The sequence below is a fragment of the Lepeophtheirus salmonis genome, chromosome 4 (assembly GCF_016086655.4).
Source record: "Lepeophtheirus salmonis chromosome 4, UVic_Lsal_1.4, whole genome shotgun sequence".
Classification (NCBI taxonomy): Eukaryota; Metazoa; Arthropoda; class Copepoda; order Siphonostomatoida; family Caligidae; genus Lepeophtheirus; species Lepeophtheirus salmonis.
In genome coordinates this window covers 44,077,713-44,090,537 of record NC_052134.2, presented here as the reverse complement: position 1 = coordinate 44,090,537, position 12,825 = coordinate 44,077,713, and the positions used below count along the sequence as shown (strand labels likewise).

The window sequence follows — 12,825 nt, the reverse complement described above, 5'->3', positions numbered from 1 at the left end:
TGTCTCCACGTTACATAACCCTATGATTTTTATCATTGTCATCAAAAATGAAACATTTATTAGGGAAAAATAAAATAGACAACTATTCGTTATATCAAATTTATTAAAGTTGTTTTTATTTTAACGGAAAGTGATGTGCTTTTCTGATGCAACACTAACATAAAACATTAACAAAACATGTTCTCCACGGATTTTGTTTTAATTATTAGCTCTACTTCTTAATTTATTAATGATATACATATCTATTTATTTATTGTGTAACGAATTAGTCACATACAAATGCAAAGGGTATAATATATATCTCTAAAAAAAAAAAAAAATTTTTATTATAATTATTAAAAAAGGAAAGTGTCAAAGCAAAAATAATTATAATAAGCACATATGACTGAATGACAACCAAACCTTTTAATAAATTTAAGTTATATTTTTGTTATAAAAAAATATTCTCAAATGTTACTCGTGTTTACTACAAAACAATACATATATATAAATAATATGTATTCATTTCATCAGAAAGATACATCACTGTAAATTCAAGGCCATTGTAAATATAATGTTTATATATAATATCCGATAAGAATATCAAAAAATAAATGAGATACAGAGATGATAAATGAAGGAATTGTTCATCAATTTGCATTATGGATGTTAAAATTTTATTATTAACATTTATATGGATACTGATAGTAAGTATTTTTTAGCGTAGGAGTGTTTTGTAGTATTTTTTTTTAATCTGTGTTTTATTACCTTCTACTTCGCTACTATCATTAATTTTTTATACGTGAGATAAGATAATTTAAGATTAAGATGTTTATGCTGTCTAAAGATTGAGAGAAAGACTGAGCAGTTATGAAGATAAGTCCGTAAAGATAGTGTTGTATTATTTCCCCTTTTACGGTCAAGTCTTAGGACCATACATATAGGTGCCTACAAATATTGGTCCTTAATTTTTTATAAAAATGCCAATAGTGTATGAAGGCAAAAAAATCAAATCAGATATGTATTGAAAGCATTACACATATCTTGCAAAAAAATTCCTCGTTATATTGAAATAAAAAATAAATACGAGTATATCGGTCCCAAAATTTTCACGTCCATCCTAAGTTTTGAGGACATGTCCGAATCCGAAGTAAAAGGTCTATATCTACGAGTGATGTTATCATTAATCAATCGTTGATCGGTCTATTCCGCCGTATTTATACTTTTATTAAGCTTGAATAAAGAATAATGACAATATATTCAGGTGTTTCAAAGATACTCAAACTTTTACTAAACCAGTTCCAATGGTAAACTGAAATACACTATCTTAAGCTAGTAAAAATGATGCCTTGTAGATGGTGCTGAAAAATTTGATACCTTTTAAATGCTTTTAATTTAATGTTTATAACAATTTTTAAAAAAATCTTAAGAATATATTTTATATAATATACATGTTCTATATTATTATGGGCACTTACACCGAAAGGGGTCTAAACATTAACAAGATATAGCATTGTCAATTGTCAACGTTATTTTCTGCTCTTTTGTTTACTCAAACAAGATAAAGACCGACAACAAACATCTTGCATCTAATTTAATGAAGTCTTATGATAGCTAAGATCCTTAGTAACATTTTTTCAATTGTCAGTGATACTTTGTTAATTTTCTTCTTTTTTTTCTTTCTGAAAATACTTTTTATTTTAACTTAATTGAAACCAAAAATTGCTGGCACATTATAAAAATGAGTATTAACTTCTTATATTAATTTTATCAATTTAAAGAAATATATATATACTGAAAGAAAATTCTGTATATATCTAAATAAATGTAATCTAATTGATATCTTTTTTTTAAATGAAAAAAAATTAATAATAATTATTTATTTTTCGTTTTGGAACACTGATTTAAAAACATTGCTTAGAAAATTTTAAAATAGAATGGATTTGAATTTTGTAATGTAAAATACCATATTTAAAAAAATAAAATATTCTTAAATTCAATAATTTCTTTGAATTTTGTTGCCGGAAATACTCGATGAAATAGCCAAAATCTCGGCCAACATTCATTTTCCCTAAGAATCAACAACACTTGACACTTGATTTATTACCCTTAATTATTTGTGACCTTGACCTTTCAACTTAACTCTCATAATAAAATATGAGTTATGTACATATCTCAATTTGTTAACAAATTATGGTCGATTTTTCATTTTTAACATTTCTATGACTTTGACCTTTCAATTTAATCGAGGCATTCGAATGAAGGTACTTCTAATTTGATAATCCATCTGAAGAGATGTTCGAATTCGGATTCCCAATTCCTCGAGAGACGGCTGGAGGAGATTTCATCCGATGAAAAATAACAGACGTCATAAGGGAGTAGACTGGACTCCTTCTCTTGGAATGAGATACCAGGATCGAACCAATAAAGCAATCCATTCACAATGAGTAGAGTATAAAAATGTATTATATACAAAATGGAACAAAGTCCTGGGAGATGTATATTTTTAAATAAATATATTTTTTTTTAAATAATACATCGATTTAAAAAATAATATAACCCATGATAGCCTCATCAGTGTGTATTATGAATAAGTTATAAAGATCTAAAGAAAGGTATCCTTTTTCACCATTTTTCAGCCTAAAAATAAAAATATATCGAGTTCAGAACAAAATACAGAATCAAGGAAAATACTTTTTAATCATAAAAACATTTTTACATAAGTGTACGTAATCCTACTTTTTATTCGGGATTTTTTTTAGGGTAAAAAATGACTCTGAACGATAATAGTCACGAATTACTATGATTCCAAGTGTTTCAGAATTATGAAAGAGACTTAGAGAAAAACTGAGATTAATTTTGGATTCTGCCCACAAAGATAAATTAATTTTTTCACTTGAATTCATTTGTACAAAATGAATTATCTTCTGTGTTATTAATTATATATATATATATATCTGTATCCAATGCAAAACCGGTTTTTGAGGGGCATTTCATCCAGTCCCGCGCTTGATTATAAAAAACAGACCCTGAACAAAATAGATTTTTAAATAAGAATTAAAAAATAAATGCCTTTTATATATAAAAAAAGTATTTAGATCATTTTAAAAAAGAATATTTTTTTCTCTTTGTCTCTATTTAGCATTCATATATTTTCAAATTTTATCAAAAAAAAGACAGAAAAACAAACAATAGGAAATACACAAATGCAATAATAAACAATATATTATTCCTACGTCACAATGAAAATTCTAGAAAAAAGTACAAGGGATTATAATTTTTGTATAGCTTCACAATGCTTAAAGCTCCACTTTGTATTCCTCTTTCCTTGATCCCAGGGTGTACAAAATATGATGTGATTTTGTAAGGACAGTATCAACTTTTCGACTGGCTGTCCCATTAAAAGAGGGTAAAATTCATTCCTTTGGAACTTGCACACGAAAGAGTTATTAAAAACTGAAAAAATGTCTCTAAATACTAAATTTAGAAAAGGACATTCCCACAAGAAATGATTAATAGTTTTCATTTTTCGACAAAAAAAAAAAAAAAAACATTCTCCACGTTTTTTAGCATAAAAAAATTAACTCCCAACTTATAAAGTAGCAGATAAATTACGATAAGTAAACCATTTTCCTGCCAAAGTTAGAAGCTTACTACTTAAAGTTAAGATTATTTCATGTATATTTCTTTTGATTTTTCTTCATTTCAGTTATTCAATAACATAGTTCAGTATTAGGGATTAATTACATTTTCTTAACACTGAATACACTGAATCCAAAATCGTTCCTAACCTCAATCGGAATGGAACAATTGGTCGTTGGACTTTAATTTTCTTTAGAAATATAAAAAGATTGTGTCGTAATGCTATTTTGTTTACAAAAGGTAGTTATATTGCAGCGTCAGCATACATATCAATTGTTCTGACCTCTATTGGATATATGCATTCCTTCAACGGCATCTCCCATTCCAAAGATAGTTTATAACACATGATAATGTCTTTTGAACCTTTGCAGAATCCCTTTAGTCATTTGAAAAAATAATAATGATAACTCGACATGAGCTTGTATCAAAAAAAATTCCCATCTCATATCATTAAAATGTCATTTCCCAAGTAGATAGCTTACAAATCATTAGATGTACCCGTATTCCTGAAAGCATTTGTTTAGTTTTATCCAATTTTTATTGGGCCCTGAAATCTGATTGTTCATTCTGGAGTGTAAGAATATAATAACATATTTATTTATATTGTTTAAGAACTGGCCTGTTAAATGATTTACTTAATCAAAAAACTGACATGTGAGAGACAATTTTTTTAATTTATAAAATACGGATTAATCCATTTGATCCCAGCTCAGTAATGTTAGATCGTATACAAAAGAGAGGGAAGACAAATTTGACAAGTTCAGGGTAAATAATCAATCTTATCTTGGATCTTATACATAACTCAAGGAGGGAAAATTTGTATTGCACTCCATTTAAGAAGTACATAAGTATGAACAAATGTGAATGTTTTGTATTAAGCCTTTCCTGGCTATAAAAATTAAACAGCATTTTTTTTTCATTTTTTTTTTGGGGGGGATTGTGTCATATAAAATATTGGATCAAACATACAAATTTCTGAGAATGATCTCCAAAGTAGATATTGAATATTTTGGTAACGCAACTATAGTATTATGACTTACGAATGGTTACTCCAATTATTTATCTTTAGACACATATAATATGAATAAAGAGGTAAAATGGTTTATCCTTTTTCTAAGATCAATCTTATCTCCCTCCTTTCCCATCATAACTTATATTTAATAACATTCCTCATCTATATAGACACACAAAAATGGTTAAAGAAAATGAGTTTTTCTCATATTTATGCTTGTATTTATATGTAGATACCATTTATATAAACTCCTCCTGGGTAAAATATAAATGGAGTAATAAGAATAAATTCAATTATATATATACAGTTGTGCATAACTTTAATCAAATAAACACATACGAGGTTGTAGGGAGGAGCGGGCAAAATTGCAAAATGTTAGCTTGTGACGCTCACTTTCACATAATTCGTTAAACACGTCAAAATTTAATTCGATATCCCTACCGGAACATAATTAAGTCTTGAGGCGGTTTGTCTTTTACATTTCATAATAATTTTTGTGATTTAAATTAAGAAGTTCCAGGCATTTAACTAAAAGATGAAGTTCTTATATTTCATTTGAGGTATGAAGAAATCAAGTAAAATTATCACAATGTAAGACAGAAGAGCTTTCATAGGTGTTTTAGTCCACAACGGTAAGGCTACGTCGGACATCACAAAAACACGAAAGATCATTAATTGAAATTGTTGGGCTATTAGGGACAACCTTAAAGGGAGGCCTAAGAGTGGTAGACCAACCAATCTGAAGCCCGAGGAGGTAAGGACTTCCTTTGGTTATAATTCCACAAGTACATCAAAAAGAAGAAAGTGGAACGGTCCGCCATCGACAAGACTGTCAAAAAAACTGGTAGAAATTCACTCAAAAAAATTGAAAGATCTCTCCTTTCACAACAACGTTGTGAATCCTGTCTACAACACGAAATATGAACTGTTGGTTTAGTTTGGTAATACCAATAACAAAATTAGAGCTGTTACCAGAACCAAACCCCTGGGCTCTGTGTCGATGTTAGGGATAAGAGCATCAAGTAGATAAAAATCTCGATCATGCCGGCACAGACAATAACCCTTTTTTTTATCGTCATTATCTTGCCTCTTATTTATTTCTTCTTTAATGTTACTAAAATTAAACCTGAAAATCTAAGCTTTCAGTTAAGTGACAGGAACTTTTCAATTCAACACACTAAATTTATGAAATAACGTGATGTAAATTGATTCCATAACTTTTTTCTATTTTACATCTATCCGTTAGTGATAGAATCTATTTGTAGATTATATCAATCCATAGTTTTTTTCTGTAATTTGAATTTGAGTAAAGGCTCTTAAAAGTCCCAACTGTCCCCGTAGCTGGAGATTGTTACTAGATTTATAAAGTCGAACTGAATTTACAAAACTAAGGCTAAATAATATTTTTAAGATATTTATTGTTCAACTTTTAATTGAAGGGATTCCAGAGACAGCTGCAACACTTTTTGGCTCCTTGATAATTAATCCAAGTTGATTTGATTAAAACTTGTTAAATTTAAATACAAGATACTTACATACGGGGTGGGGGAGCAAAACAGGGTTCTTGGCCTTCATGACCTCTTTCAGAAGGTAGTGTGGGGTTCTTACATATGAAAACAGTCCAAGTCACCCTTTTTGACCCTCCTGATTATCGTATCAGCCACTTTTATTCCATAAATTAGGTAATTTCTTTTTTAAATATCACAAATAAAAGTCAAGAATTTAATTGGTTTTTACTAATCATAATCGACATTGATAATTGTAATACACATTCCAGAAAAAAGAATATTTTACAACTGTATCTGTCTACCTTAAATAATAAATATTTGATGAGAAAAGATATTGAGACAATATAATATTAATAACTTTCATGCATTAGTCATTTTTTTTTTTTTTTCGTAAGAGAAAGGCTATATCCTGTAGAGTTTATGTAGGTCATATCCCTTTATTTTAGGGTAAAATACCTCAAAGAGAAGGATAAATACTTTGAGTATGAGATATATAGGATTTTTCCACTGTTGAAGATTAATGTTACAGATTGAAAACCCTCTCTGGTTTGTTTATATGTTTCTATCATTATTACCTAAATTCCTTTCAAACTTGTAAAAAAACTTGGAGCTGTTGAGACATTATTTATTTAAAGCTCAATTACTTGGATATGGTCAAAATTATACTTTGCAAATATTTTGTTCACAAATATACATACTTATAAGTGTAGTAAAAAGCATGATGCAATTGAGATTCCCTTTCATTTTTGATCTTGTTTGATTTCTGAAATAATGACAAATTATTTAATAACTTAAAAATTACAATGGGGACAGATACGGACAACTAGAAATTTTTGAATTTATGGAAGAGCAGAGACGTTGCGCAGTTATGATGGGTTCGGTGAAATCAAATGGCAAAATAATAAAGAGGGAGATTGCTAACATACATGGATAACAAATACGATTCATCCAAAGGATCAGGAAGAGGTTAGAAGAGGATAAGAATCACCCTGACTCAATCATCAAGAAAAAGTAGTTTAATGTGAAGGAGGATAGGAGAAAGTCCAAGGACTGAAGCTTCATCATAAGGGTGGAGGCTGTCATTTTGGATTATCCCAGCAGGTCAATTGCCAGCATGGCCAGGGAATTTGGGGTTAAATGGACCACAATAGCAAGAGGTATCCAGCAGGATTTATGCTGCAGGTTATACAGGCTATAGACTGGTCAGTTGCTGTCTAGTACGTCTTAATCTCAAGTGATACATGACCCCCCTCTCCCCTGATTTTAATATTTTAATGCAATAGATTATTTTTTCTGAAGCCTGTTGGAATCAAAAACCAATAGATATGCCCACAACACAAATACCTCCCTAATCAACTCCATCAAGACGGAGTGCAGGAAGATGGACCAGAAAATGGTGAAAGCCACCACTTCCTGTTTTATAGGCCAAGTTGAGGCTGTGGCCTGAGGGTGGCTACATCGAATAAATTGTAATTTGCAAGGAGGCATTACAAAAAAAAGGAGTGACAGTAGACGTCTGTGTTCTTCTTTATTTTGTTTCAAATAAATCTTAGTAGCTTAGTTATCTTAAATTGACCTTCTGACTACACCGTAAGGAAAGTGATAGTTTTGCTCGAAGGATGGTCGCGGATGGGTAAGAATTCTACTTGTGGGAGGGATATAGAAGGTGAGAAGTTAGATAAAAATAAAAGGAAGATCAACTTGTAGTGATGAAGAAAAGTAAGAAAGAAGTTCAATTAGAAATATAGATCAACGAGAGGGGTACTATAATGCTAGTCTTTAAAAAAAAGAAAATCCAGAGACGGATGTTAATAATCCGTTTTGGAGTAAAATTTATATTGAATGGAAACATGGTAATGGTGTTCTTCGAACAGGATTTCCCCCTTACATTCTTCATTATGAAGGGTTATGCATTAATGACCGTAAAAGTGGAGCAAGATTTATAATACTTACTATGAAAACCCCAATAAATGTACTCCTAAAGTTTAACCCCTTAACAGAACTACCAAATATTCATCAAGGAATATCATTCAGTGTGAGGGGACTAAAACAATAAGAACGTTACAAGAACATGTCGAAGTGACATTTAAAAATGAATCCGAGGTTGATTTTGTGAAACTTAAGAAAATCATGAAAAAATATGGATCGCTTCGAAGGAAAATAAACAAAGAAATGCTGAATTATAAGTAATTTTAGATGGTTTTGAAGATTGAATTGGAGTCAAAGTACATGGGTAAGCATAATAAAAGTGGATATGAAAAAAAATATATGGGTTTAATTTTCATGAACAGCCTGAATATGTTCATCCCAACCTTATGAAACTATTTAAAATTAACGGAAGCTTTTGGGGTGGTATAGGTGCTGCATGTTCGAAGTAATTGGAGAATGTTTTAATTGATATGAAAGGAGCAGAAACTCTAGTTCGAAACCCAAGAATATTTAGTATCTTTGGAGAGCACGGTAAGAGGAACCTGACTCAAACAGAATGGATAGTGGCGGGAGATATGCAATTAGAGGAGTTGATGGTTTTATTTTGATAAATGTATACACATTTAAAAAAAAAGCCTTGTTGGTTTTGCCTGAAATACATGTAAATGCACTTTTCCATTCACTAAAAAGTATTTCAAAATAGAGGATTAAGAACCACATAATCATAAGGTGATTTTCAAAAGTATTCCAAACTTGTGATTTCTTATTACGCATGCTGGGTAAATTATAGGCTCATCACAAATTCGCTGCCTACAAATGGATAACAATAACGGTACAAGTATTTGTAGTTTATGTGACAAGATGTTCATTTGTTCCTGAGGTGTCCATATTCAAAAGGTGGAAGAATTAGACATTATTTTGTAATTGATAATGGAAGGATATCTCATTATCGTAGGCCCAGAGATCTGACTTGGAGTTTTATTGACATGAATGGTTTATTTAAAGTGATAAACTAGTTTCAAATATGTAAATACTATATTTCGGCATTTTTAAAATATTTATGTAATTTTGCATTTCTGTATTTTGATTATTTTAAATGTTTGTTTGGTTGTTGGTTTTAGAAGGTAATTGTGCTACTATTTCTTATGTATGTTTACATTGAGGATAATTAACTGCCCGAACTCCGGGGCAAAAACAAAAACATAATCAAAAAGGAGTGAATCTAAGTGAACCAAGTATTGGTGAAGGCCGCCACTGCTTTATAATTCATGGTGCCAATAGATTCATCATTTCCTTTTCTTCTTCTACTCTTCCATCTCCAATACTCAACCTCAACTCTCCCTTTACTCTAATAACTGAATAACTTTTTTTTTACATGAGGAAAATCCCTATATAAAAAATTAATCACATCAAATAGTATATGTAATAATATTTTATAAAAAAAATAATTTAGAAAGGAAATTTCAGAATGTCTCTGACCTATTTTTCCATAATTATTATTAATATAATTAGAGTATCTGCTTGCTTAAGCAATTAATGACCTACTTAGAATCATAATCAGCTTTTAGATCATAAGGAAAAACATGGAAAACCACTAAGTGCATATGTATGTATCTATGTGTACCACTAAATCCAATTACTTGTGAAAAACGAAAAAATAGAATGATGTACCTTGAATGCCTATGAATCATTTTGACACATGTTGTGTAATTGAGTGATAATAAAAATAAATACGGCCATACCTTTACTTCCATTTACATATAACCACAACCATTAAATTACACATATGTTGGTTGTGCATAATATACATGACTCTACTTGAAAAAAATACAAAAAACCAACAACATTCAATTGAAATATTCTTGCCTCTTCACCACAGAACATTTCCTTTGCCAAAAAAAGAAAAGAAACGAGGATCGAGGCTGAATGTACTTACATATTATATAAGTTGTATAGTATATTTAGGGTAGACTGGGAACAGCTGCAACATTTTTATTAAGTATCAAAAAGCTCAAAAAAATATCCATTTTCTTTTTCCAAAACTTCTTCAAAATATTGCATTTATAACAATTTTGAAGGTGTTTTGTTTTAATTAAGTGCTCCCTTGAAAAAAAAATAGGTATAGTACACTTAATTATAAATATTTACGTGGGAGGCTGGGGAAGAGTTGAAACATATTCTTTTTTTTGGAAAATAAATTCTTACCACCATTTTCTAAATGTATTTTCATTGATAAAAAGAAAATCACTATTTGTTCATTCTAAATTCAATTAACTTTCGTTTCTCAAAATTAATTTTGTTGTATGCTGGTACGCATGGCCAAGGCGTTAGCATTGTTTGTTTATTATTGGCAGATGAATAGGATATAACTCTTTGTTCGTGCTTTCCAGTTTTCTATTTACAAAAAAAATGGAAAGAAAGAATTATTTTAGGGGAAATACTAAAACTTTTTGAAGATTGTTTATTTTTCTAAGTATAATAATTATATTGACCCATAATGTCATCAAGAATTCTATAAAATGACTAATATCTCGATACACTTCCTCCACAAATACTCGTTGAGATTTATCTAAAATAGCTCTCTAGAGGTATTCATTACTCATAACTGGCTATGCATACCCTTGAGATGACTCCACAAAGACTCAATCGTCTGAGTATGAGCTCCAGTAAATAAATCTACAGTAAATGGTGGGCCTTATTATAACTCATTCTCAAGGTTGCGATAGGCAACCCAATAATTAGAAAGGACAGTTGCTCCGGGCAAGATGTAAAAACTTATTCAAACAATTGTGATCGATAAAATTATATCACAACTTCATATAGATAACAAACAAATAATTAAGTTTCCGCAAGGTACAATATTATAGACTGTAAACTGAGCGTCCATATGATAACATTTGATTTGTTCACGTCTTTTAAATAAGAAACTTAATTTAAATTATATTATTTATAACAGACGCGTTTATTTTTTAGTTATTGCTTATTTACTATTATTGTATAGCTGTTAGATATAGAAATATACAGTCAAATCTTTTATGATTGTATCATCCTACCTGTAAACTTATTCCAACGATTATGATCGATAAAATCATTACAAAATCAAATGATAATTTTTAATTTAATACAATATTAAGACTTATTAATAGGTAACAAATGATTAAGTTTGAATAAGGAGCATGATAATAGACTGTAAAATAAGGGTAAAAATACTTCAACTAGGCTTTGAATTCACTCTTATCCTAGTTCATCGATATCCAAGAAGAAATATGCCAGTACGAATTTGCATACCACGACTTCCGTACAAATAATTCCTGTAAGTAATTCTACTGTTATGATTCATGTTAGATATAAGAAATGCCTGTCCAACTTGACGATTTCCATAATTTTTTCCACATTTTTGACGGTCATATTACCAGAACAGAATCGTTGGAACAACTGCTTTACCGTTGCATTCGATACTGTATTGGATTCTTAAACAGTACAATTTTTTTCGGCCGCTTTCTCCACTTATTCACTTTGGTTGTAATAATACTGAACAATGTATTGAATTCTCTTTTTTTTTTTACTTCAATTTTGAAACGCCATAACACAAAAGTGGCTTCACCAAACACAAAACTGTAAATGAACTTTTTTAAGATTACACTTAACTTTTAAGCAAACTTTAATCCATTTTTGATGCAATGTATTAACCGTGAGTTATAGCCTACTAACCATATCTAGCAAAAAACGCTCTGAACTTTTTTCTTAAGCTAATATGAAGGGGTCAGCTAAGGGAAACTGAAAAAGTTACCCTCTTGTACATTTTAAATCAGGGGCCCCTATATTGTATTCATTTTAAATTTGAATACTGAAAATAGCCTTTAGTGCGACAACACGCTTAAAACAGGTTGCTGTAAAACATTGTTTACATTATGTTCTGTTAAACATTGACGAATTTTTACCTATGTCAAACCAGTTCCCAGTTATTCAACCAAAAGAAAAAAGTGTTGCAAACTCTACCTGGTCTCCCCTGTTACTTATGTATAAGGATATACATATTTTATGAGAAGATGGTTATCTGACAATATAATAAACAAATTTTTTTAATATGCTTTCTTTTCACCTTGTTTTTTAAATACCAGCAGTTTTGTATTTTATGTCTTATTCATAGTAAACGGCATTTTAATATCTATGCATTTTTTTGTCAAAAAAATAAACTATATATATATATATCAACTAAAATTATTATTTATCACCGTTTTTATAGGATATTTATGTTCCCATTATTATTATATAAAACATTTATTAGGTAAGACCTATTTGTAAAAGATTTTTTTGTTGTTAAGAAATGAAATAAAAAACAGGGTTTTTTTTTAAGGATTAAAGGTGTTTTATATAATAACTCAATATTAACAAATACCATGTATGTTATCATGTATCAAAGTTCCGTTTTTGATCTCAACTCGGAAATGGACACACTGAACTGTCTAAAATTTGACAAATTACTGCATGGCAGCGTTTACCATAACTTTGTTAAATTTAATTTGCCAAGTTTCTGCAACACACACTTAAAATAATCAAATAAATTTGTTTCTTAATCTTTTTTATTTATTTACTTACTAACCAAATTATTCATTTAATAAAGAATGAATAACTAGTACTTATAAATACAGAACGGAGGAAATGTAGCTTTCATTTTTCAAAAGGCAAAAAAAAAGCTTTAATAATTAAAAAAGGTTATTATAGTTTCAAAATAATAGAAAATATTTAAAGTTT

General features: G+C 29.6%; 1 protein-coding gene across 1 annotated transcript in view; it reads left to right on the top strand.

The window, feature by feature from the left end:
* The window catches only part of LOC121116041 (metabotropic glutamate receptor 2-like), a 148,741-nt gene that overhangs the window by 119,703 nt on the left and 16,213 nt on the right, over nt 1-12,825 (top strand).